This window comes from Pleurodeles waltl, chromosome 6, assembly GCF_031143425.1.
Source record: "Pleurodeles waltl isolate 20211129_DDA chromosome 6, aPleWal1.hap1.20221129, whole genome shotgun sequence".
NCBI classification, from domain to species: domain Eukaryota; kingdom Metazoa; phylum Chordata; class Amphibia; order Caudata; family Salamandridae; genus Pleurodeles; species Pleurodeles waltl.
Window position 1 is genome coordinate 79,258,603 of NC_090445.1, and position 23,684 is coordinate 79,282,286.

General features: G+C 51.7%; 12 non-coding genes across 12 annotated transcripts; all 12 read left to right on the top strand.

Moving 5' to 3' along the window:
- The first annotated feature begins 1,960 nt into the window (after positions 1-1,960).
- Positions 1,961-2,033, top strand: TRNAQ-CUG (transfer RNA glutamine (anticodon CUG)). Its single transcript has one exon. It is a non-coding gene; the product is annotated as a tRNA-Gln (tRNA).
- Positions 2,034-3,590: 1,557 nt separating this feature from the next.
- On the top strand, positions 3,591-3,663 carry TRNAK-CUU (transfer RNA lysine (anticodon CUU)). Its single transcript has one exon. It is a non-coding gene; the product is annotated as a tRNA-Lys (tRNA).
- A 740-nt stretch (positions 3,664-4,403) lies between these two features.
- On the top strand, positions 4,404-4,476 carry TRNAK-CUU (transfer RNA lysine (anticodon CUU)). Its single transcript has one exon. It is a non-coding gene; the product is annotated as a tRNA-Lys (tRNA).
- Positions 4,477-9,286: 4,810 nt separating this feature from the next.
- TRNAK-CUU (transfer RNA lysine (anticodon CUU)) lies at positions 9,287-9,359 on the top strand. The gene has a single exon. It is a non-coding gene; the product is annotated as a tRNA-Lys (tRNA).
- Positions 9,360-10,100: 741 nt separating this feature from the next.
- Positions 10,101-10,173, top strand: TRNAK-CUU (transfer RNA lysine (anticodon CUU)). The gene has a single exon. It is a non-coding gene; the product is annotated as a tRNA-Lys (tRNA).
- Positions 10,174-11,733: 1,560 nt separating this feature from the next.
- On the top strand, positions 11,734-11,806 carry TRNAK-CUU (transfer RNA lysine (anticodon CUU)). The gene has a single exon. It is a non-coding gene; the product is annotated as a tRNA-Lys (tRNA).
- Positions 11,807-12,545: 739 nt separating this feature from the next.
- Positions 12,546-12,618, top strand: TRNAK-CUU (transfer RNA lysine (anticodon CUU)). The gene has a single exon. It is a non-coding gene; the product is annotated as a tRNA-Lys (tRNA).
- A 743-nt stretch (positions 12,619-13,361) lies between these two features.
- TRNAK-CUU (transfer RNA lysine (anticodon CUU)) lies at positions 13,362-13,434 on the top strand. The gene has a single exon. It is a non-coding gene; the product is annotated as a tRNA-Lys (tRNA).
- A 1,556-nt stretch (positions 13,435-14,990) lies between these two features.
- TRNAK-CUU (transfer RNA lysine (anticodon CUU)) lies at positions 14,991-15,063 on the top strand. The gene has a single exon. It is a non-coding gene; the product is annotated as a tRNA-Lys (tRNA).
- Positions 15,064-18,239: 3,176 nt separating this feature from the next.
- Positions 18,240-18,312, top strand: TRNAK-CUU (transfer RNA lysine (anticodon CUU)). The gene has a single exon. It is a non-coding gene; the product is annotated as a tRNA-Lys (tRNA).
- A 1,560-nt stretch (positions 18,313-19,872) lies between these two features.
- On the top strand, positions 19,873-19,945 carry TRNAK-CUU (transfer RNA lysine (anticodon CUU)). The gene has a single exon. It is a non-coding gene; the product is annotated as a tRNA-Lys (tRNA).
- Positions 19,946-23,129: 3,184 nt separating this feature from the next.
- Positions 23,130-23,202, top strand: TRNAK-CUU (transfer RNA lysine (anticodon CUU)). The gene has a single exon. It is a non-coding gene; the product is annotated as a tRNA-Lys (tRNA).
- Positions 23,203-23,684: the final 482 nt, after the last annotated feature.

The following is a 23,684-nucleotide window of genomic DNA, read 5'->3' on the forward strand; positions in this document are numbered from 1 at the left end:
GTATGGTGTGATTCAACCTCTGTACCAACTATGCTAGACTGTCTAGTAATGGGCAGGCTGAGAAGTTTCTTTCCTGAATCTTTTCCTGGGGGAGTCCCTGGATCAGATTGAGAACCATTAGCTACTTTTTCACCAGATTGGGCACTTATGGCCTTATCCTGTACTCTAAGCATGTTAATTAACAGTTCTAAGGAAGGATTCTTCCCTACACTCAAACCTCTCTCTATGCAGAGACTCCTTGCTCCTTTCCAGCTAAGGTGATCATATGCAAGTTTGGACAGTTCAACATTTTGGCCTGTGCCAGACATTTTTAGAGAGAGTTAAAGTGATAGAAAAAAAAAGAAAAAAGTTTTCAGAACTTTTTGGAAAGACAGAAAAAACTTTTTAAACTTTTAAGAACTTTTTGAAAGTTTTAGAAGTACTTTTCAGCACTTAGAAAAGAGTGAAAAGAGGAAATGCAAAACTTTTTGGCTATGTGTATATACACTGACCTTGTTTTGTATATTTTCCTCTTATGAAAAGTACAATGACAAGAGTGGTAAGTAGTCTCAAGCACTTATCCCACCACTGCACAACCAATGTAGGAGGCTGGACTGGCTTTTAGTGAGTACCAAGGGGTACTTACACCTTGCACCAGGCCCAGGTATCCCTTATTAGTGTATAGGGTGTCTAGCAGCTTAGGCTGATAGATAATGGTAGCTTAGGGAGCAGCTTAGGCTGAACTAGGAGACGTATGAAGCTACTACAGTACCACTTAGTGTCATATGCACAATATCATAAGAAAACACAATACACAGTTATACTAAAAATAAAGGTACTTTATTTTTATGACAATATGCCAAAGTATCTTAGAGTGTACCCTCAGTGAGAGGATAGGAAATATACACAAGATATATATACACAATAGCAAAAATATGCAGTATAGTCTTAGAAAACAGTGCAAACAATGTATAGTTACAATAGGATGCAATGGGGAAACATAGGGATAGGGGCAACACAAACCATATACTCCAAAAGTGGAATGCGAACCACGAATGGACCCCAAACCTATGTGACCTTGTAGAGGGTCGCTGGGACTATTAGAAAATAGTGAGAGTTAGAAAAATAACCCTCCCCAAGACCCTGAAAAGTGAGTGCAAAGTGCACTAAAGTTCCCCTAAGGACAAAAGAGTCGTGTTAGAGGAATAATGCAGGAAAGACACAAACCAGCAATGCAACAACTGTGGATTTCCAATCTAGGATACCTAGAGTTAACATTAACTCTCACCTTTTTCAGATATTTTGCTGAGGCTTAAAACTACACACACACACACATCCTGCAGTATGCCTCACGATTCCCACAGGACTCCACACAATGCAGCACTTCCCGCCCTGGGAGGCGCCGCTGGGAACGGTCCTAGGCCGAGCCTTTCCTGCGCTCTTTCCTAGCCTGAGCTGCCCGTGCTTACAGCGAGCTCGGAGTCCGCTCCGGTCCGTCCTGTCCCCCCCCATCCTTTCAAAACGAGGAGTTTAAGGTCTCATCCTCGCTGGTGTTATGATTAAAGTAGGTATGAAAACTACTTTATGTCAGCAGCGGGATTTAATTACGGGACTGGGGAAGATACTGCTCTTGAATGTGGCGCCTTACACCGCTCAGCCATTCCGGCAGCCTCAGGAACACGGCTCTGGAGGCTGACTGCCCCCTCGCGAAACAGGGAGAGTTCACACTGTTCTCTACTGGACATTTAAGTATGTGCCCAGAGACAGGTTGAGAGGACAGATGCATGTATGTACCAGAGTGAGCTCCAGAGAGACTGATGGGGACATAAGACTGGGGTAGAGCGAGAGATGGAGAAAGAGAAAGGTGCCTGTGTCGAGTCAGCAGCAGAGAAAATGAAACAAAGGGGCCTCCTGGGATAACCACACACTACTTCCTCACAAAGAACACACAGAGGGTGTGTGAAATGAAATAGGCACAGCAGCCCGGCTAGCTCAGTCGGTAGAGCATGAGACTCTGAATATCAGGGTCGTGGGTTCGAGCCCCACGTTGGGTGTGATGCTTTTTAAAGGCTTCTCCATTTTGGGGTTTAACATTAACTCTCACCTTTTTCAGATATTTTGCTGAGGCTTAAAACTACACACACACACATCCTGCAGTTTGCCTCACGATTCCCACAGGACTCCACACAACGCAGCACTTCCCGCCCTGGGAGGCGCCGCTGGGAGCGGTCCTAGGCCAAGCCTTTCCTGCGCCCTTTCCTAGCCTGAGCCGCCCGTGCTTACAGCGAGCTCGGAGTCCGCTCCGGTCCGTCCTGTCCACCCCCATCCTTTCAAAAAGGAGGAGTTTTACGGTCTCATACCCGCTGGTGTTATGATTAAAGTAGGTATGAAAACTACTTTATGTCAGCAACGGGATTTGACCACGGGACTGGGGAAGATACTGCTCTTGAATGTGGCACCTTACACCGCTCGGCCATTCCGGCAGACTTCGGAAAATGGATCTGGAGGCTGACTGCCACCTCGGGAAACAGGGAGAGTTCACACTCTTCTCTACTGGACATTTAAGCATGTGCCCAGAGACAGGTTGAAAGGACAGATGCATGTATGTACCAGAGTGAGCTCCAGAAAGACTGATGGGGACATAAGACTGGGGTAGAGCGAGAGATGGAGAAAGAGAAAGGTGCCTGTGTCAGGTCAGCAGCAGAGAAAATGAAACAAAGGGGCCTCCTGGGATAACCACACACTACTGCCTCACAAAGAACACACAGAGGGTGTGTGAAATGACACTGCCACAGCAGCCCGGCTAGCTCCGTCGGTAGAGCATGAGACTCTTAATCTCAGGGTCGTGGGTTCGACCTCCACATTGGGCGTGATGATTTTTAAAGGCTTCTCCATTTTCGGGTTGAACATTAACTCTCACCTTTTTCAGATATTTCGCTGAGGCTTAAAACTACACACACACACATCCTGCAGTTTGCCTCACGATTCCCACAGGACTCCACATAACGCAGCACTTCCCACCCTGGGAGGCGCCGCTGGGAGCGGTCCTAGGCCGAGCCTTTCCTGCGCCCTTTCCTAGCCTGAGCCGCCCGTGCTTACAGCGAGTTCGGAGTCCGCTCCGGTCCGTCCTGTCCCCCCCCATCCTTTCAAAAAGAGGATTTTAAGGTCTCATCCCCGCTAGTGTTATGATTAAAGTAGGTATGAAAACTACTTTATGTTGGCAGCGGTATTTGATCACAGGACTGGGGAAGATACTGCTCTTGAATGTGGCGCCTCACACCGCTCGGCCATTCCGGCAGCCTCCGAAACACGGCTCTGGAGGCGGACTGCCACCTCGCGAAACAGGGAGAGTTCACACTGTTCTCTACTGGACATTTAAGTATGTGCCCAGAGACAGGTTGAGAGGACAGATGCATGTATGTACCAGAGTGAGCTCCAGAGAGACTGATGGGGACATAAGACTGGGGTAGAGCGAGAGATGGAGAAATAGAAAGGTGCCTGGGTCGAGTCAGCAGCAGAGAAAATGAAACAAAGGGGCCTCCTGGGATAACCACACACTACTTCCTCACAAAGAACACACAGAGGGTGTGTGAAATGACATAGGCACAGCAGCCCGGCTAGCTCAGTCGGTAGAGCATGAGACTCTTAATCTCAGGGTTGTGGGTTCGAGCCCCACGTTGGGCGTGATGCTTTTTAAAGGCTTCTCCCTTTTCGGGTTTAACATTAACTCTCACCTTTTTCAGATATTTCGCTGAGGCTTAAACATACACAAACACACATCCTGCTGTTTGCCTCACGATTCCCACAGGACTCCACACAACGCAGCACTTATCGCCCTGGGAGGCGCCGCTGGAAGCGGTCCTAGGCGGAGCCTTTCCTGCCCCCTTTCCTAGCCTGAGCCGCCCGTGCTTACAGCGAGCTCGGAGTCCGCTCCGGTGCGTCCTGTCCCCCCCATCCTTTCAAAAAGACGAGTTTAAAGTCTCATCCCTGCTGGTGTTATGATTAAAGGAGGTATGAAAACTACTTTATGTCAGCAGCGGGATTTGATCACGGGACTGGGGAAGATACTGCTCTTGAATGTGGCGCCTTACACCGCTCGGCCATTCCGGCAGCCTGCGGAACACGGCTCTGGAGGCTGGCTGCCACCTCGCGACACAGGGAGAGTTCACACTGTTCTCTACTGGACATTTAAGTATGTGCCCAGAGACAGGTTGAGAGGACAGATGCATGTATGTACCAGAGTGAGCTCCAGAGAGACTGATGGGGACATAAGACTGGGGTAGAGCGAGAGATGGAGAAAGAGAAAGGTGCCTGTGTCGAGTCAGCAGCAGAGAAAATGAAACAAAGGGGCCTCCTGGGATAACCACACACTACTTCCTTACAAAGAACACACAGAGGGTGTGTGAAATGACATAGGCACAGCAGCCCGGCTAGCTCAGTCGGTAGAGCATGAGACTCTTAATCTCAGGGTCGTGGGTTCGAGCCCCACGTTGGGCGTGATGCTTTTTAAAGGCTTCTCCATTTTCGGGTTTAACATTAACTCTCACCTTTTTCAGATATTTTGCTGAGGCTTAAAACTACACACACACACATCCTGCAGTTTGCCTAACGATTCCCACAGGACTCCACACAACGCAGCACTTCCCGCCCTGGGAGGCGCCGCTGGGAGCGGTCCTAGGCCGAGCCTTTCCTGCGCCCTTTCCTAGCCTGAGCCGCCCGTGCTTACAGCGAGCTCGGACTCCGCTCCGGTCCGTCCTGTCCCCCCCCATCCTTTCAAAACGAGGAGTTTAAGGTCTCATCCCCGCTGGTGTTATGATTAAAGTAGGTATGAAAACTACTTTATGTCGGCAGCGGGATTTAATTACGGGACTGGGGAAGATACTGCTCTTGAATGTGGCGCCTTACACCGCTCGGCCATTCCGGCAGCCTCCGGAACACGGCTCTGGAGGCTGACTGCCCCCTCGCGAAACAGGGAGAGTTCACACTGTTCTCTACTGGACATTTAAGAATGTGCCCAGAGACAGGTTGAGAGGACAGATGCATGTATGTACCAGAGTGAGCTCCAAAGAGACTGATGGGGACATAAGACTGGGGTAGAGCGAGAGATGGAGAAAGAGAAAGGTGCCTGTGTCGAGTCAGCAGCAGAGAAAATGAAACAAAGGGGCCTCCTGGGATAACCACACACTACTTCCTCACAAAGAACACACAGAGGGTGTGTGAAATGACGTAGGCACAGCATCCCGGCTAGCTCAGTCGGTAGAGCATGAGACTCTTAATCTCAGGGTCGTGGGTTCGAGCCCCACGTTGGGTGTGATGCTTTTTAAAGGCTTCTCCATTTTCGGGTTTAACATTAACTCTCACCTTTTTCAGATATTTTGCTGAGGCTTAAAACTACACACACACACATCCTGCAGTTTGCCTCACGATTCCCAGAGGACTCCACACAACGCAGCACTTCCCGCCCTGGGAGGCGCCGCTGGGAGCGGTCCTAGGCCGAGCCTTTCCTGCGCCCTTTCCTAGCCTGAGCTTACAGCGAGCTCGGAGTCCGCTCCGGTCCGACCTGTCCCCCCCCCATCCTTTCAAAAAGAGGAGTTTAAGGACTCATCCCCGCTGGTGTTATGATTAAAGTATGTATGAAAACTACTTTATGTCAGCAGCAGGATTTGACCACGGGACTGGGGAAGATACTGCTCTTGAATGTAGCGTCTTACACCGCTCGGCCATTCCGGCAGACTTCGGAACACGGCTCTGGAGGCTGACTGCCACCTCGCGAAACAGGGAGAGTTCACACTTTTCTCTACTGGACATTTAAGCATGTGCCCAGAGAAAGGTTGAAAGGACAGATGCATGTATGTACCAGAGTGAGCTCCAGAAAGACTGATGGGGACATAAGACTGGGGTAGAGCGAGAGATGGAGAAAGAGAAAGGAGCCTGTGTCAGGTCAGCAGCAGAGAAAATGAAACAAAGGGGCCTCCTGGGATAACCACACACTACTTCCTCACAAAGAACACACAGAGGGTGTGTGAAAAGACATAGCCACAGCAGCCTGACTAGCTCAGTCGGTAGAGCATGAGACTCTTAATCTCAGGGTCGTGGGTTCGAGCTCCCCATTGGGCGTGATGCTTTTTAAAGGCTTCTCCATTTTCGGGTTTAACATTAACTCTCACCTTTTTCAGATATTTCGCTGAGGCTTAAAACTACACACACACTCATCCTGCAGTTTGCCTCACGATTCCCACAGGACTCCACAAAACGCAGCACTTGCCACCCTGGGAGGCGCCGCTGGGAGAGGTCCTAGGCCGAGCCTTTCCTGCGCCCTTTCCTAGCCTGAGCCGCCCGTGCTTACAGCGAGCTCGGAGTCCGCTCCGGTCCGTCCTGTCCACCCCCATCCTTTCAAAAAGAGGAGTTTTACGGTCTCATCCCCGCTGGTGTTATGATTAAAGTAGGTATGAAAACTACTTTATGTCGGCAGCGGGATTTGATCACAGGCCTGGGGAAGATACTGCTCTTGAATGTGGCACCTTACACCGCTCAGCCATTCCAGCAGCCTCCGGAAAACGGCTCTGGAGGCTGACTGCCACCTCGCGAAACAGGGAGAGTTCACACTGTTGTCTACTGGAAATTTAAGTATGTGCCCAGAGACAGGTTGAGAGGGCAGATGCATGTATGTACCAGAGTGAGCTCCAGAGAGACTGATGAGGACATAAGACTGGGGTAGAGCGAGAGATGGAGAAAGAGAAAGGTGCCTGTGTCGAGTCAGCAGCAGAGAAAATGAAACAAAGGGGCCTCCTGGGATAACCACACACACACTACTTCCTCACAAAGAACACACAGAGGGTGTGTGAAATGACATAGGCACAGCAGCCTGGCTAGCTCAGTCAGTAGAGCATGAGACTCTTAATCTGAGGGTCGTGGGTTCGAGCCCCACGTTGGGTGTGATGCCTTTTTAAAGGCTTCTCCCTTTTCGGGTTTAACATTAACTCTCACCTTTTTCAGATATTTCGCTGAGGCTTAAAAATACACAAACACACATCCTGCTGTTTGCCTCACGATTCCCACAGGACTCCACACAACGCAGCACTTATCGCCCTGGGAGGCGCCGCTGGGAGCGGTCCTAGGCCGAGCCTTTCCTGCCCCCTTTCCTAGCCTGAGCCGCCCGTGCTTACAGCGAGCTCGGAGTCCGCTCCGGTCCGTCCTGTCCCCCCCCATCCTTTCAAAAAGAGGAGTTTAAAGTCTCATCCCTGCTGGTGTTATGATTAAAGTAGGTATGAAAACTACTTTATGTCGGCAGCGGGATTTGATCACGGGACTGGGGAAGATACTGCTCTTGAATGTGGCGCCTTACACCGCTCGGCCATTCCGGCAGCCTGCGGAACACGGCTCTGGAGGCTGACTGCCACCTCGCGACACAGGGAGAGTTCACACTGTTCTCTACTGGACATTTAAGTATGTGCCCAGAGACAGGTTGAGAGGACAGATGCATGTATGTACCAGAGTGAGCTCCAGAGAGACTGATGTGGACATAAGACTGGGGTAGAGCGAGAGATGGAGAAAGAGAAAGGTGCCTGTGTCGAGTCAGCAGCAGAGAAAATGAAACAAAGGGTCCTCCTGGGATAACCACACACTACTTCCTTACAAAGAACACACAGAGGGTGTGTGAAATGACATAGGCATAGCAGCCTGGCTAGCTCAGTCGGTAGAGCATGAGACTCTTAATCTCTGGGTCGTGGGTTCGAGCCCCACGTTGGGCGTGATGCTTTTTAAAGGCTTCTCCATTTTCGGGTTTAACATTAACTCTCACCTTTTTCAGATATTTTGCTGAGGCTTAAAACTACACACACACACATCCTGCAGTTTGCCTCACGATTCCCACAGGACTCCACACAACGCAGCACTTCCCGCCCTGGGAGGCGCCGCTGGGAGCGGTCCTAGGCAGAGCCTTTCCTGCGCCCTTTCCTAGCTTGAGCCGCCCGTGCTTACAGCGAGCTCGGAGTCCGCTCCGGTCCGTCCTGTCCACCCCCATCCTTTCAAAAAGAGGAGTTTTACGGTCTCATCCCCGCTGGTGTTATGATTAAAGTAGGTATGAAAACTACTTTATATCAGCAGCGGGATTTGACCACGGGACTGGGGAAGATACTGCTCTTGAATGTGGCACCTTACACCGCTCGGCCATTCCGGCAGACTTCTGAAAATGGCTCTGGAGGCTGACTGCCACCTCGCGAAACAGGGAGAGTTCACACTCTTCTCTACTGGACATTTAAGCATGTGCCCAGAGACAGGTTGAAAGGACATATGCATGTATGTACCAGAGTGAGCTCCAGAAAGACTGATGGGGACATAAGACTGGGGTAGAGCGAGAGATGGAGAAAGAGAAAGGAGCCTGTGTCAGGTCAGCAGCAGAGAAAATGAAACAAAGGGGCCTCCTGGGATAACCACACACTACTTCCTCACAAAGAACACACAGAGGGTGTGTGAAATGATATAGCCACAGCAGCCCGGCTAGCTCCGTCGGTAGAGCATGAGATTCTTAATCTCAGGGTCGTGGGTTTGACCTCCACATTGGGCGTGATGATTTTTAAAGGCTTCTCCATTTTCGGGTTGAACATTAACTCTCACCTTTTTCAGATATTTTGCTGAGGCTTAAAACTACACACACACACATCCTGCAGTTTGCCTCACGATTCCCACAGGACTCCACATAACGCAGCACTTCCCACCCTGGGAGGCGCCGCTGGGAGCGGTCCTAGGCCGAGCCTTTCCTGCGCCCTTTCCTAGCCTGAGCCGCCCGTGCTTACAGCGAGCTCGGAGTCCGCTCCGGTCCGTCCTGTCCCCCCCCATCCTTTCAAAAAGAGGATTTTAAGGTCTCATCCCCGCTAGTGTTATGATTAAAGTAGGTATGAAAACTACTTTATGTTGGCAGCGGTATTTGATCACAGGACTGGGGAAGATACTGCTCTTGAATGTGGCGCCTCACACCGGTCGGCCATTCCGGCAGACTCCGAAACACGGCTCTGGAGGCGGACTGCCACCTCGCGAAACAGGGAGAGTTCACACTGTTCTCTACTGGACATTTAAGTATGTGCCCAGAGACACGTTGAGAGGACAGATGCATGTATGTACCAGAGTGAGCTCCAGAGAGACTGATGGGGACATAAGACTGGGGTAGAGCGAGAGATGGAGAAATAGAAAGGTGCCTGGGTCGAGTCAGCAGCAGAGAAAATGAAACAAAGGGGCCTTCTGGGATAACAACACACTACTTCCTCACAAAGAACACACAGAGGGTGTGTGAAATGACATAGGCACAGCAGCCCGGCTAGCTCAGTCGGTAGAGCATGAGACTCTTAATCTCAGGGTTGTGGGTTCGAGCCCCACGTTGGGCGTGATGCTTTTTAAAGGCTTCTCCCTTTTCGGGTTTAACATTAACTCTCACCTTTTTCAGATATTTCGCTGAGGCTTAAAAATACACAAACACACATCCTGCTGTTTGCCTCACGATTCCCACAGGACTCCACACAACGCAGCACTTATCGCCCTGGGAGGCGCCGCTGGGAGCGTTCCTAGGCCGAGCCTTTCCTGCCCCGTTTCCTAGCCTGAGCCGCCCGTGCTTACAGCGAGCTCGGAGTCCGCTCCGGTCCGTCCTGTCCCCCCCCATCCTTTCAAAAAGAGGAGTTTAAAGTCTCATCCCTGCTGGTGTTATGATTAAAGTAGGTATGAAAACTACTTTATGTCGGCAGCGGGATTTGATCACGGGACTGGGGAAGATACTGCTCTTGAATGTGGCGCCTTACACCGCTCGGCCATTCCGGCAGCCTGCGGAACACGGCTCTGGAGGCTGACTGCCACCTCGCGACACAGGGAGAGTTCACACTGTTCTCTACTGGACATTTAAGTATGTGCCCAGAGACAGGTTGAGAGGACAGATGCATGTATGTACCAGAGTGAGCTCCAGAGAGACTGATGGGGACATAAGACTGGGGTAGAGCGAGAGATGGAGAAAGAGAAAGGTGCCTGTGTCGAGTCAGCAGCAGAGAAAATGAAACAAAGGGGCCTCCTGGGATAACCACACACTACTTCCTTACAAAGAACACACAGAGGGTGTGTGAAATTACCTAGGCACAGCAGCCCGGCTAGCTCAGTCGGTAGAGCATGAGACTCTTAATCTCAGGGTCGTGGGTTCGAGCCCCACGTTGGGTGTGATGCTTTTTAAAGGCTTCTCCATTTTCGGGTTTAACATTAACTCTCACCTTTTTCAGATATTTTGCTGAGGCTTAAAACTACACACACACACATCCTGCAGTTTGCCTCACGATTCCCACAGGACTCCACACAACGCAGCACTTCCCGACCTGGGAGGCGCCGCTGGGAGCGGTCCTAGGCCGAGCCTTTCCTGCGCCCTTTCCTAGCCTGAGCCGCCCGTGCTTACAGCGAGCTCGGAGTCCGCTCCGGTCCGTCCTGTCCACCCCCATCCTTTCAAAAAGAGGAGTTTTACGGTCTCATCCCCGCTGGTGTTATGATTAAAGTAGGTATGAAAACTACTTTATGTCAGCAGCGGGATTTGACCACGGGACTGGGGAAGATACTGCTCTTGAATGTGGCACCTTACACCGCTCGGCCATTCCGGCAGACTTCAGAAAACGGCTCTGGAGGCTGACTGCCACCTCGCGAAACAGGGAGAGTTCACACTCTTCTCTACTGGACATTTAAGCATGTTCCCAGAGACAGGTTGAAAGGACAGATGCATGTATGTACCAGAGTGAGCTCCAGAAAGACTGATGGGGACATAAGACTGGGGTAGAGCGAGAGATAGAGAAAGAGAAAGGTGCCTGTGTCAGGTCAGCAGCAGAGAAAATGAAACAAAGGGGCCTCCTGGGATAACCACACACTACTTCCTCTCAAAGAACACACAGAGGGTGTGTGAAATGACATAGGCACAGCAGCCCGGCTAGCTCAGTTGGTAGAGCATGAGACTCTTAATCTCAGGGTTGTGGGTTCGAGCCCCACGTTGAGCGTGATGCTTTTTAAAGGCTTCTCCATTTTCGGGTTTAACATTAACTCTCACCTTTTTCAGATATTTCGCTGAGGCTTAAAACTACACACACACACACATCCTGCAGTTTGCCTCACGATTCCCACAGGACTCCACACAACGCAGCACTTCCCACCCTGGGAGGCGCCGCTGGGAACGGTCCTAGGCCGAGCCTTTCCTGCGCTCTTTCCTAGCCTGAGCCGCCCGTGTTTACAGCGAGCTCGGAGTCCGCTCCGGTCCGTCCTGTCCCCCCCCCCATCCTTTCAAAACGAGGAGTTTAAGGTCTCATCCCCGCTGGTGTTATGATTAAAGTAGGTATGAAAACTACTTTATGTCGGCAGCGGGATTTAATTACGGGACTGGGGAAGATACTGCTCTTGAATGTGGCGCCTTACACCGCTCAGCCATTCCGGCAGCCTCCGGAACACGGCTCTGGAGGCTGACTGCCCCCTCGCGAAACAGGGAGAGTTCACACTGTTCTCTACTGGACATTTAAGTATGTGCCCAGAGACAGGTTGAGAGGACAGATGCATGTATGTACCAGAGTGAGCTCCAGAGAGACTGATGGGGACATAAGACTGGGGTAGAGCGAGAGATGGAGAAAGAGAAAGGTGCCTGTGTCGAGTCAGCAGCAGAGAAAATGAAACAAAGGGGCCTCCTGGGATAACCACACACTACTTCCTCACAAAGAACACACAGAGGGTGTGTGAAATGAGATAAGCACAGCAGCCCGGCTAGCTCAGTCGGTAGAGCATGAGACTCTTAATCTCAGGGTCGTGGGTTCGAGCCCCACGTTGGGCGTGATGCTTTTTAAAGGCTTCTCCATTTTCGGGTTTAACATTAACTCTCACCTTTTTCAGATATTTTGCTGAGGCTTAAAACTACACACACACACATCCTGCAGTTTGCCTCACGATTCCCACAGGACTCCACACAACGCAGCACTTCCCGCCCTGGGAGGCGCCGCTGGGAGCGGTCGTAGGCCGAGCCTTTCCTGCGCCCTTTCCTAGCCTGAGCCGCCCGTGCTTACAGCGAGCTCGGAATCCGCTCCGGTCCGTCCTGTCCCCCCCCATCCTTTCAAAAAGAGGATTTTAAGGTCTCATCCCCGCTAGTGTTATGATTAAAGTAGGTATGAAAACTACTTTATGTTGGCAGCGATATTTGATCACAGGATTGGGGAAGATACTGCTCTTGAATGTGGCGCCTCACACCGCTCAGCCATTCCGGCAGCCTCCGAAACACGGCTCTGGAGGCGGACTGCCACCTCGCGAAACAGGGAGAGTTCACACTGTTCTCTACTGGACATTTAAGAATGTGCCCAGAGACAGGTTGAGAGGACAGATGCATGTATGTACCAGAGTGAGCTCCAGAGAGACTGATGGGGACATAAGACTGGGGTAGAGCGAGAGATGGAGAAAGAGAAAGGTGCCTGTGTCGAGTCAGCAGCAGAGAAAATGAAACAAAGGGGCCTCCTGGGATAACCACACACTACTTCCTTACAAAGAACACACAGAGGGTTTGTGAAATGACAGGCACAGCAGCCCGGCTAGCTCAGTCGGTAGAGCATGAGACTCTTAATCTCAGGGTCGTGGGTTCGAGCCCCACGTTGGGCGTGATGCTTTTTAAAGGCTTCTCCATTTTCGGGTTTAACATTAACTCTCACCTTTTTCAGATATTTCGCTGAGGCTTAAAACTACACACACACACACATCCTGCAGTTTGCCTCACGATTCCCACAGGACTCCACACAACGCAGCACTTCCCGCCCTGGGAGGCGCCGCTGGGAGCGGTCCTAGGCCGAGCCTTTCCTGCGCCCTTTCCTAGCCTGAGCCGCCCGTGGTTACAGCGAGCTCGGAGTCCGCTCCGGTCCGTCCTGTCCCCCCCCATCCTTTCAAAACAAGGAGTTTAAGGTCTCATCCCCGCTGGTGTTATGATTAAAGTAGGTATGAAAACTACTTTATGTCGGCAGCGGGATTTAATTACGGGACTGGGGAAGATACTGCTCTTGAATGTGGCGCCTTACACCGCTCGGCCATTCCGGCAGCCTCCGGAACACGGCTCTGGAGGCTGACTGCCCCCTCGCGAAACAGGGAGAGTTCACACTGTTCTCTACTGGACATTTAAGAATGTGCCCAGAGACAGGTTGAGAGGACAGATGCATGTATGTACCAGAGTGAGCTCCAGAGAGACTGATGGGGACATAAGACTGGGGTAGAGCGAGAGATGGAGAAAGAGAAAGGTGCCTGTGTCGAGTCAGCAGCAGAGAAAATGAAACAAAGGGGCCTCCTGGGATAACCACACACTACTTCCTCACAAAGAACACACAGAGGGTGTGTGAAATGACATAGGCACAGCAGCCCGGCTAGCTCAGTCGGTAGAGCATGAGACTCTTAATCTCAGTGTCGTGGGTTCGAGCCCCACGTTGGGCGTGATGCTTTTTAAAGGCTTCTCCATTTTCGGGTTTAACATTAACTCTCACCTTTTTCAGATATTTTGCTGAGGCTTAAAACTACACACACACACATCCTGCAGTTTGCCTCACGATTCCCACAGGACTCCACACAACGCAGCACTTCCCGCCCTGGGAGGCGCCGCTGGGAGCGGTCCTAGGCAGAGCCTTTCCTGCGCCCTTTCCTAGCCTGAGCCGCCCGTGCTTACAGCGAGCTCGGAGTCCGCTCCGGTCCGTCCTGTCCACCCCCATCCTTTCAAAAAGAGGAGTTTTACGGTCTCATCCCCGCTGGTGTTATGATTAAAGTAGGTATGAAAACTACTTTATGTCAGCAGCGGGATTTGACCACGGGACTGGGGAAGATACTGCTCTTGAATGTGGCACCTTACACCGCTCGGCCATTCCGGCAGACTTCGGAAAATGACTCTGGAGGCTGACTGCCACCTCGCGAAACAGGGAGAGTTCACACTCTTCTCTACTGGACATTTAAGCATGTGCCCAGAGACAGGTTGAAAGGACATATGCATGTATGTACCAGAGTGAGCTCCAGAAAGACTGATGGGGACATAAGACTGGGGTAGAGCGAGAGATGGAGAAAGAGAAAGGTGCCTGTGTCAGGTCAGCAGCAGAGAAAATGAAACAAAGGGGCCTCCTGGGATAACCACACACTACTTCCTCACAAAGAACACACAGAGGGTGTGTGAAATGATATAGCCACAGCAGCCCGGCTAGCTCCGTCGGTAGAGCATGAGACTCTTAATCTCAGGGTCGTGGGTTTGACCTCCACATTGGGCGTGATGATTTTTAAAGGCTTCTCCATTTTCGGGTTGAACATTAACTCTCACCTTTTTCAGATATTTCGCTGAGGCTTAAAACTACACACACACACATCCTGCAGTTTGCCTCACGATTCCCACAGGACTCCACATAACGCAGCACTTCCCACCCTGGGAGGCGCCGCTGGGAGCGGTCCTAGGCCGACCCTTTCCTGCGCCCTTTCCTAGCCTGAGCCGCCCGTGCTTACAGCGAGCTCGGAGTCCGCTCCGGTCCGTCCTGTCCCCCCCCATCCTTTCAAAAAGAGGATTTTAAGGTCTCATCCCCGCTAGTGTTATGATTAAAGTAGGTATGAAAACTACTTTATGTTGGCAGCGGTATTTGATCACAGGACTGGGGAAGATACTGCTCTTGAATGTGGCGCCTCACACCGCTCGGCCATTCCGGCAGACTCCGAAACACGGCTCTGGAGGCGGACTGCCACCTCGCGAAACAGGGAGAGTTCACACTGTTCTCTACTGGACATTTAAGTATGTGCCCAGAGACACGTTGAGAGGACAGATGCATGTATGTACCAGAGTGAGCTCCAGAGAGACTGATGGGGACATAAGACTGGGGTAGAGCGAGAGATGGAGAAATAGAAAGGTGCCTGGGTCGAGTCAGCAGCAGAGAAAATGAAACAAAGGGGCCTCCTGGGATAACAACACACTACTTCCTCACAAAGAACACACAGAGGGTGTGTGAAATGACATAGGCACAGCAGCCCGGCTAGCTCAGTCGGTAGAGCATGAGACTCTTAATCTCAGGGTTGTGGGTTCGAGCCCCACGTTGGGCGTGATGCTTTTTAAAGGCTTCTCCCTTTTCGGGTTTAACATTAACTCTCACCTTTTTCAGATATTTCTCTGAGGCTTAAAAATACACAAACACACATCCTGCTGTTTGCCTCACGATTCCCACATGACTCCACACAACGCAGCACTTATCGCCCTGGGAGGCGCCGCTGGGAGCGTTCCTAGGCCGAGCCTTTCCTGCCCCCTTTCCTAGCCTGAGCCGCCCGTGCTTACAGCGAGCTCGGAGTCCGCTCCGGTCCGTCCTGTCCCCCCCCATCCTTTCAAAAAGAGGAGTTTAAAGTCTCATCCCTGCTGGTGTTATGATTAAAGTAGGTATGAAAACTACTTTATGTCGGCAGCGGGATTTGATCACGGGACTGGGGAAGATACTGCTCTTGAATGTGGCACCTTACACCGCTCGGCCATTCCGGCAGCCTGCGGAACACGGCTCTGGAGGCTGACTGCCACCTCGCGACACAGGGAGAGTTCACACTGTTCTCTACTGGACATTTAAGTATGTGCCCAGAGACAGGTTGAGAGGACAGATGCATGTATGTACCAGAGTGAGCTCCAGAGAGACTGATGGGGACATAAGACTGGGGTAGAGCGAGAGATGGAGAAAGAGAAAGGTGCCTGTGTCGAGTCAGCAGCAGAGAAAATGAAACAAAGGGGCCTCCTGGGATATCCACACACTACTTCCTTACAAAGAACACACAGAGGGTGTGTGAAATTACATAGGCACAGCAGCCCGGCTAGCTCAGTCGGTAGAGCATGAGACTCTTAATCTCAGAGTCGTGGGTTCGAGCCCCACGTTGGGTGTGATGCTTTTTAAAGGCTTCTCCATTTTCGGGTTTAACATTAACTCTCACCTCTTTCAGATATTTTGCTGAGGCTTAAAACTACACACACACACATCCTGCAGTTTGCCTCACGATTCCCACAGGACTCCACACAACGCAGCACTTCCCGACCTGGGAGGCGCCGCTGGGAGCGGTCCTAGGCCGAGCCTTTCCTGCGCCCTTTCCTAGCCTGAGCCGCCCGTGCTTACAGCGAGCTCGGAGTCCGCTCCGGTCCATCCTGTCCACCCCCATCCTTTCAAAAAGAGGAGTTTTACGGTCTCATCCCCACTGGTGTTATGATTAAAGTAGGTATGAAAACTACTTTATGTCAGCAGCGGGATTTGACCACGGGACTGGGGAAGATACTGCTCTTGAATGTAGCGTCTTACACCGCTCGCCCATTCCGGCAGACTTCGGAACACGGCTCTGGAGGCTGACTGCCACCTCGCGAAACAGGGAGAGTTCACACTCTTCTCTACTGGACATTTAAGCATGTGCCCAGAGACAGGTTGAAAGGACAGATGCATGTATGTACCAGAGTGAGCTCCTGAAAGACTGATGGGGACATAAGACTGGGGTAGAGCGAGAGATGGAGAAAGAGAAAGGAGCCTGTGTCAGGTCAGCAGCAGAGAAAATGAAACAAAGGGGCCTCCTGGGATAACCACACACTACTTCCTCACAAAGAACACACAGAGGGTGTGTGAAATGACATAGCCGCAGCAGCCTGGCTAGCTCAGTCGGTAGAGCATGAGACTCTTAATCTCAGGGTCGTGGGTTCGAGCTCCACATTGGGCGTGATGCTTTTTAAAGGCTTCTCCATTTTCGGGTTTAACATTAACTCTCACCTTTTTCAGATATTTCGCTGAGGCTTAAAACTACACACACACACATCCTGCAGTTTGCCTCACGATTCCCACAGGACTCCACAAAACGCAGCACTTCCCACCCTGGGAGGCACCGCTGGGAGCGGTCCTAGGCCGAGCCTTTCCTGCGCCCTTTCCTAGCCTGAGCCGCCCGTGCTTGCTCGGAGTCCGCTCCGGTCCGTCCTGTCCACCCTCATCCTTTCAAAAAGAGGAGTTTTACGGTCTCATCCCCGCTGGTGTTATGATTAAAGTAGGAATGAAAACTACTTTATGTCAGCAGCGGGATTTGATCACAGGCCTGGGGAAGATACTGGTCTTGAATGTGGCACCTTACACCGCTCAGCCATTCCGGCAGCCTCCGGAAAACGGCTCTGGAGGCTGACTGCCACCTCGCGAAACAGGGAGAGTTCACACTGTTCTCTACTGGACATTTAAGTATGTGCCCAGAGACAGGTTGAGAGGACAGATGCATGTATGTACCAGAGTGAGCTCCAGAGAGACTGATGAGGACATAAGACTGGGGTAGAGCGAGAGATGGAGAAAGAGAAAGGTGCGTGTGTCGAGTCAGCAGCAGAGAAAATGAAACAAAGGGGCCTCCTGGGATAACCACACTACTTCCTCACAAAGAACACACAGAGGGTGTGTGAAATGACATAGGCACAGCAGCCCGGCTAGCTCAGTCGGTAGAGCATGAGACTCTTAATCTCAGGGTCGTGGGTTCGAGCCACACGTTGGGCGTGATGCTTTTTAAAGGCTTCTCCATTTTCGGGTTTAACATTAATTCTCACCTTTTTCAGATATTTTGCTGAGGCTTAAAACTACACACACACACATCCTGCAGTTTGCCTCACGATTCCCACAGGACTCCACACAACGCAGCACTTCCCGCCCTGGGAGGCGCCGCTGGGAGTGGTCCTAGCCCGAGCCTTTCATGCGCACTTTCCTAGCCTGAGCCGGCCGTGCTTACAGCGAGCTTGGAGTCCGCTCCGCTCCGTCCTGTCCCCCCCCATCCTTTCAAAAAGAGGATTTTAAGGTCTCATCCCCGCTGGTGTTATGATTAAAGTAGGTATGAAAACTACTTTATGTTGGCAGCAGTATTTGATCACAGGCCTGGGGAAGATACTGCTCTTGAATGTGGCACCTTACACCGCTCAACCATTCCTGCAGCCTCCGGAAAACGGCTCTGGAGGCTGACTGCCACCTCGCGAAACAGGGAGAGTTCACACTGTTCTCTACTGGACATTTAAGTATGTGCCCAGAGACAGGTTGAGAGGACAGATGCATGTATGTACCAGAGTGAGCTCCAGAGAGACTGATGACGACATAAGACTGGGGTAGAGCGAGAGATGGAGAAAGAGAAAGGTGCCTGTGTCGAGTCAGCAGCAGAGAAAATGAAACAAAGGGGCCTCCTGGGATAACCACACACTACTTCCTCACAAAGAACACACAGAGGGTGTGTGAAATGACATAGGCACAGCAGCCCGGCTAGCTCAGTCGGTAGAGCATGAGACTCTTAATCTCAGGGTCGTGGGTTCGAGCCCCACGTTGGGCGTGATGCTTTTTAAAGGCTTCTCCATTTTCGGGTTTAACATTAACTCTCACCTTTTTCAGATATTTTGCTGAGGCTTAAAACTACACACACACACATCCTGCAGTTTGCCTCACGATTCCCACAGGACTCCACACAACGCAGCACTTCCCGCCCTGGGAGGCGCCGCTGGGAGCGGTCCTAGGCCAAGCCTTTCCTGCGCCCTTTCCTAGCCTGAGCCGCCCGTGCTTACAGCGAGCTCGGAGTCCGGTCCGTCCTGTCCACCCCCATCCTTTCAAAAAGGAGGAGTTTTACGGTCTCATCCCCGCTGGTGTTATGATTAAAGTAGGTATGAAAACTACTTTATGTCAGCAGCGGGATTTGACCACGGGACTGGGGAAGATACTGCTCTTGAATGTGGCACCTTACACCGCTCGGCCATTCCGGCATCCTCCGGAACACGGCTCTGGAGGCTGACTGCCCCCTCGCGAAACAGGGAGAGTTCACACTATTCTCTACTGGACATTTAAGAATGTGCCCAGAGACAGGTTGATAGGACAGATGCATGTATGTACCAGAGTGAGCTCCAGAGAGACTGATGGGGACATAAGACTGGGGTAGAGCGAGAGATGGAGAAAGAGAAAGGTGCCTGTGTCGAGTCAGCAGCAGAGAAAATGAAACAAAGGGGCCTCCTGGGATAACCACACACTACTTCCTTACAAAGAACACACAGAGGGTTTGTGAAATGACAGGCACAGCAGCCCGGCTACCTCAGTCGGTAGAGCATGAGACTCTTAATCTCAGGGTCGTGGGTTCGAGCCCCACGTTGGGCGTGATGCTTTTGAAAGGCTTCTCCATTTTCGGGTTTAACATTAACTCTCACCTTTTTCAGATATTTCGCTGAGGCTTAAAACTACACACACACACACACACACACATCCTGCAGTTTGCCTCACGATTCCCACAGGACTCCACACAACGCAGCACTTCCCGCCCTGGGAGGCGCCGCTGGGAGCGGTCCTAGGCCGAGCCTTTCCTGCGCCCTTTCCTAGCCTGAGCCGCCCGTGGTTACAGCGAGCTCGGAGTCCGCTCCGGTCCGTCCTGTCCCCCCCCATCCTTTCAAAACGAGGAGTTTAAGGTCTCATCCCCGCTGGTGTTATGATTAAAGTAGGTATGAAAACTACTTTATGTCGGCAGCGGGATTTAATTACGGGACTGGGGAAGATACTGCTCTTGAATGTGGCGCCTTACACCGCTCGGCCATTCCGGCAGCCTCCGGAACACGGCTCTGGAGGCTGACTGCCCCCTCGCGAAACAGGGAGAGTTCACACTGTTCTCTACTGGACATTTAAGAATGTGCCCAGAGACAGGTTGAGAGGACAGATGCATGTATGTACCAGAGTGAGCTCCAGAGAGACTGATGGGGACATAAGACTGGGGTAGAGCGAGAGATGGAGAAAGAGAATGGTGCCTGTGTCGAGTCAGCAGCAGAGAAAATGAAACAAAGGGGCCTCCTGGGATAACCACACACTACTTCCTCACAAAGAACACACAGAGGGAGTGTGAAATGACATAGGCACAGCAGCCCGGCTAGCTCAGTCGGTAGAGCATGAGACTCTTAATCTCAGTGTCGTGGGTTCGAGCCCCACGTTGGGCGTGATGCTTTTTAAAGGCTTCTCCATTTTCGGGTTTAACATTAACTCTCACCTTTTTCAGATATTTTGCTGAGGCTTAAAACTACACACACACACATCCTGCAGTTTGCCTCACGATTCCCACAGGACTCCACACAACGCAGCACTTCCCGCCCTGGGAGGCGCCGCTGGGAGCAGTCCTAGGCAGAGCCTTTCCTGCGCCCTTTCCTAGCCTGAGCCGCCCGTGCTTACAGCGAGCTCGGAGTCCGCTCCGGTCCGTCCTGTCCACCCCCATCCTTTCAAAAAGAGGAGTTTTACGGTCTCATCCCCGCTGGTGTTATGATTAAAGTAGGTATGAAAACTACTTTATGTCAGCAGCGGGATTTGACCACGGGACTGGGGAAGATACTGCTCTTGAATGTGGCACCTTACACCGCTCGGCCATTCCGGCAGACTTCGGAAAATGGTTCTGGAGGCTGACTGCCACCTCGCGAAACAGGGAGAGTTCACACTCGTCTCTACTGGACAATTAGGCATGTGCCCAGAGACAGGTTGAAAGGACATATGCATGTATGTACCAGAGTGAGCTCCAGAAAGACTGATGGGGACATAAGACTGGGGTAGAGCGAGAGATGGAGAAAGAGAAAGGTGCCTGTGTCAGGTCAGCAGCAGAGAAAATGAAACAAAGGGGCCTCCTGGGATAACCACACACTACTTCCTCACAAAGAACACACAGAGGGTGTGTGAAATGATATAGCCACAGCAGCCCGGCTAGCTCCGTCGGTAGAGCATGAGACTCTTAATCTCAGGGTCGTGGGTTTGACCTCCACATTGGGCGTGATGATTTTTAAAGGCTTCTCCATTTTCGGGTTGAACATTAACTCTCACCTTTTTCAGATATTTCGCTGAGGCCTAAAACTACACACACACACATCCTGCTGTTTGCCTCACGATTCCCACAGGACTCCACACAACGCAGCACTTATCGCCCTGGGAGGCGCCGCTGGGAGCGTTCCTAGGCCGAGCCTTTCCTGCCCCCTTTCCTAGCCTGAGCCGCCCGTGCTTACAGCGAGCTCGGAGTCCGCTCCGGTCCGTCCTGTCCCCCCCCATCCTTTCAAAAAGAGGAGTTTAAAGTCTCATCCCTGCTGGTGTTATGATTAAAGTAGGTATGAAAACTACTTTATGTCGGCAGCAGGATTTGATCACGGGACTGGGGAAGATACTGCTCTTGAATGTGGCGCCTTACACCGCTCGGCCATTCCGGCAGCCTGCGGAACACGGCTCTGGAGGCTGACTGCCACCTCGCGACACAGGGAGAGTTCACACTGTTCTCTACTGGACATTTAAGTATGTGCCCAGAGACAGGTTGAGAGGACAGATGCATGTATGTACCAGAGTGAGCTCCAGAGAGACTGATGGGGACATAAGACTGGGGTAGAGCGAGAGATGGAGAAAGAGAAAGGTGCCTGTGTCGAGTCAGCAGCAGAGAAAATGAACCAAAGGGGCCTCCTGGGATAACCACACACTACTTCCTTTCAAAGAACACACAGAGGGTGTGTGAAATTACATAGGCACAGCACCCGGCTAGCTCAGTCGGTAGAGCATGAGACTCTTAATCTCAGGGTCGTGGGTTCGAGCCCCACGTTGGGCGTGATGCTTTTTAAAGGCTTCTCCATTTTCGGGTTTAACATTAACTCTCACCTTTTTCAGATATTTCGCTGAGGCTTAAAACTACACACACACACATCCTGCAGTTTGCCTCACGATTCCCACAGGACTCCACAAAACGCAGCACTTCCCACCCTGGGAGGCGCCGCTGGGAGCGGTCCTAGGCCGAGCCTTTCCTGCCCCCTTTCCTAGCCTGAGCCGCCCGTGCTTACAGCGAGCTCGGAGTCCGCTCCGGTCCGTCCTGTCCACCCCCATCCTTTCAAAAAGAGGAGTTTTACGGTCTCATCCCCGCTGGTGTTATGATTAAAGTAGGTATGAAAACTACTTTATGTCGGCAGCGGGATTTGATCACAGGCCTGGGGAAGATACTGGTCTTGAATGTGGCACCTTACACCGCTCAGCCATTCCGGCAGCCTCCGGAAAACGGCTCTGGAGGCTGACTGCCACCTCGCGAAACAGGGAGAGTTCACACTGTTCTCTACTGGACATTTAAGTATGTGCCCAGAGACAGGTTGAGAGGACAGATGCATGTATGTACCAGAGTGAGCTCCAGAGAGACTGATGAGGACATAAGACTGGGGTAGAGCGAGAGATGGAGAAAGAGAAAGGTGCGTGTGTCGAGTCAGCAGCAGAGAAAATGAAACAAAGGGGCCTCCTGGGATAACCACACACTACTTCCTCACAAAGAACACACAGAGGGTGTGTGAAATGACATAGGCACAGCAGCCCGGCTAGCTCAGTCGGTAGAGCATGTGACTCTTAATCTCAGGGTCGTGGGTTCGAGCCACACGTTGGGCGTGATGCTTTTTAAAGGCTTCTCCATTTTCGGGTTTAACATTAATTCTCACCTTTTTCAGATATTTTGCTGAGGCTTAAAACTACACACACACACATCCTGCAGTTTGCCTCACGATTCCCACAGGACTCCACACAACGCAGCACTTCCCGCCCTGGGAGGCGCCGCTGGGAGTGGTCCTAGCCCGAGCCTTTCATGCGCACTTTCCTAGCCTGAGCCGGCCGTGCTTACAGCGAGCTTGGAGTCCGCTCCGCTCCGTCCTGTCCCCCCCCATCCTTTCAAAAAGAGGATTTCAAGGTCTCATCCCCGCTGGTGTTATGATTAAAGTAGGTATGAAAACTACTTTATGTTGGCAGCAGTATTTGATCACAGGCCTGGGGAAGATACTGCTCTTGAATGTGGCACCTTACACCGCTCAACCATTCCGGCAGCCTCCGGAAAACGGCTCTGGAGGCTGACTGCCACCTCGCGAAACAGGGAGAGTTCACACTGTTCTCTACTGGACATTTAAGTATGTGCCCAGAGACAGGTTGAGAGGACAGATGCATGTATGTACCAGAGTGAGCTCCAGAGAGACTGATGAGGACATAAGACTGGGGTAGAGCGAGAGATGGAGAAAGAGAAAGGTGCCTGTGTCGAGTCAGCAGCAGAGAAAATGAAACAAAGGGGCCTCCTGGGATAACCACACACTACTTCCTCACAAAGAACACACAGAGGGTGTGTGAAATGACATAGGCACAGCAGCCCGGCTAGCTCAGTCGGTAGAGCATGAGACTCTTAATCTCAGGGTCGTGGGTTCGAGCCCCACGTTGGGTGTGATGCTTTTTAAAGGCTTCTCCATTTTCGGGTTTAACATTAACTCTCACCTTTTTCAGATATTCTGCTGAGGCTTAAAACTACACACTCACACATCCTGCAGTTTGCCTCACGATTCCCACAGGACTCCACACAACGCAGCACTTCCCGCCCTGGGAGGCGCCGCTGGGAGCGGTCCTAGGCCAAGCCTTTCCTGCGCCCTTTCCTAGCCTGAGCCGCCCGTGCTTACAGCGAGCTCGGAGTCCGGTCCGTCCTGTCCACCCCCATCCTTTCAAAAAGGAGGAGTTTTACGGTCTCATCCCCGCTGGTGTTATGATTAAAGTAGGTATGAAAACTACTTTATGTCAACAGCGGGATTTGACCACGGGACTGGGGAAGATACTGCTCTTGAATGTGGCACCTTACTCCACTCAGCCATTCCGGCAGACTTCGGAAAACGGATCTGGAGGCTGACTGCCACCTCGCGAAACAGGGAGAGTTCA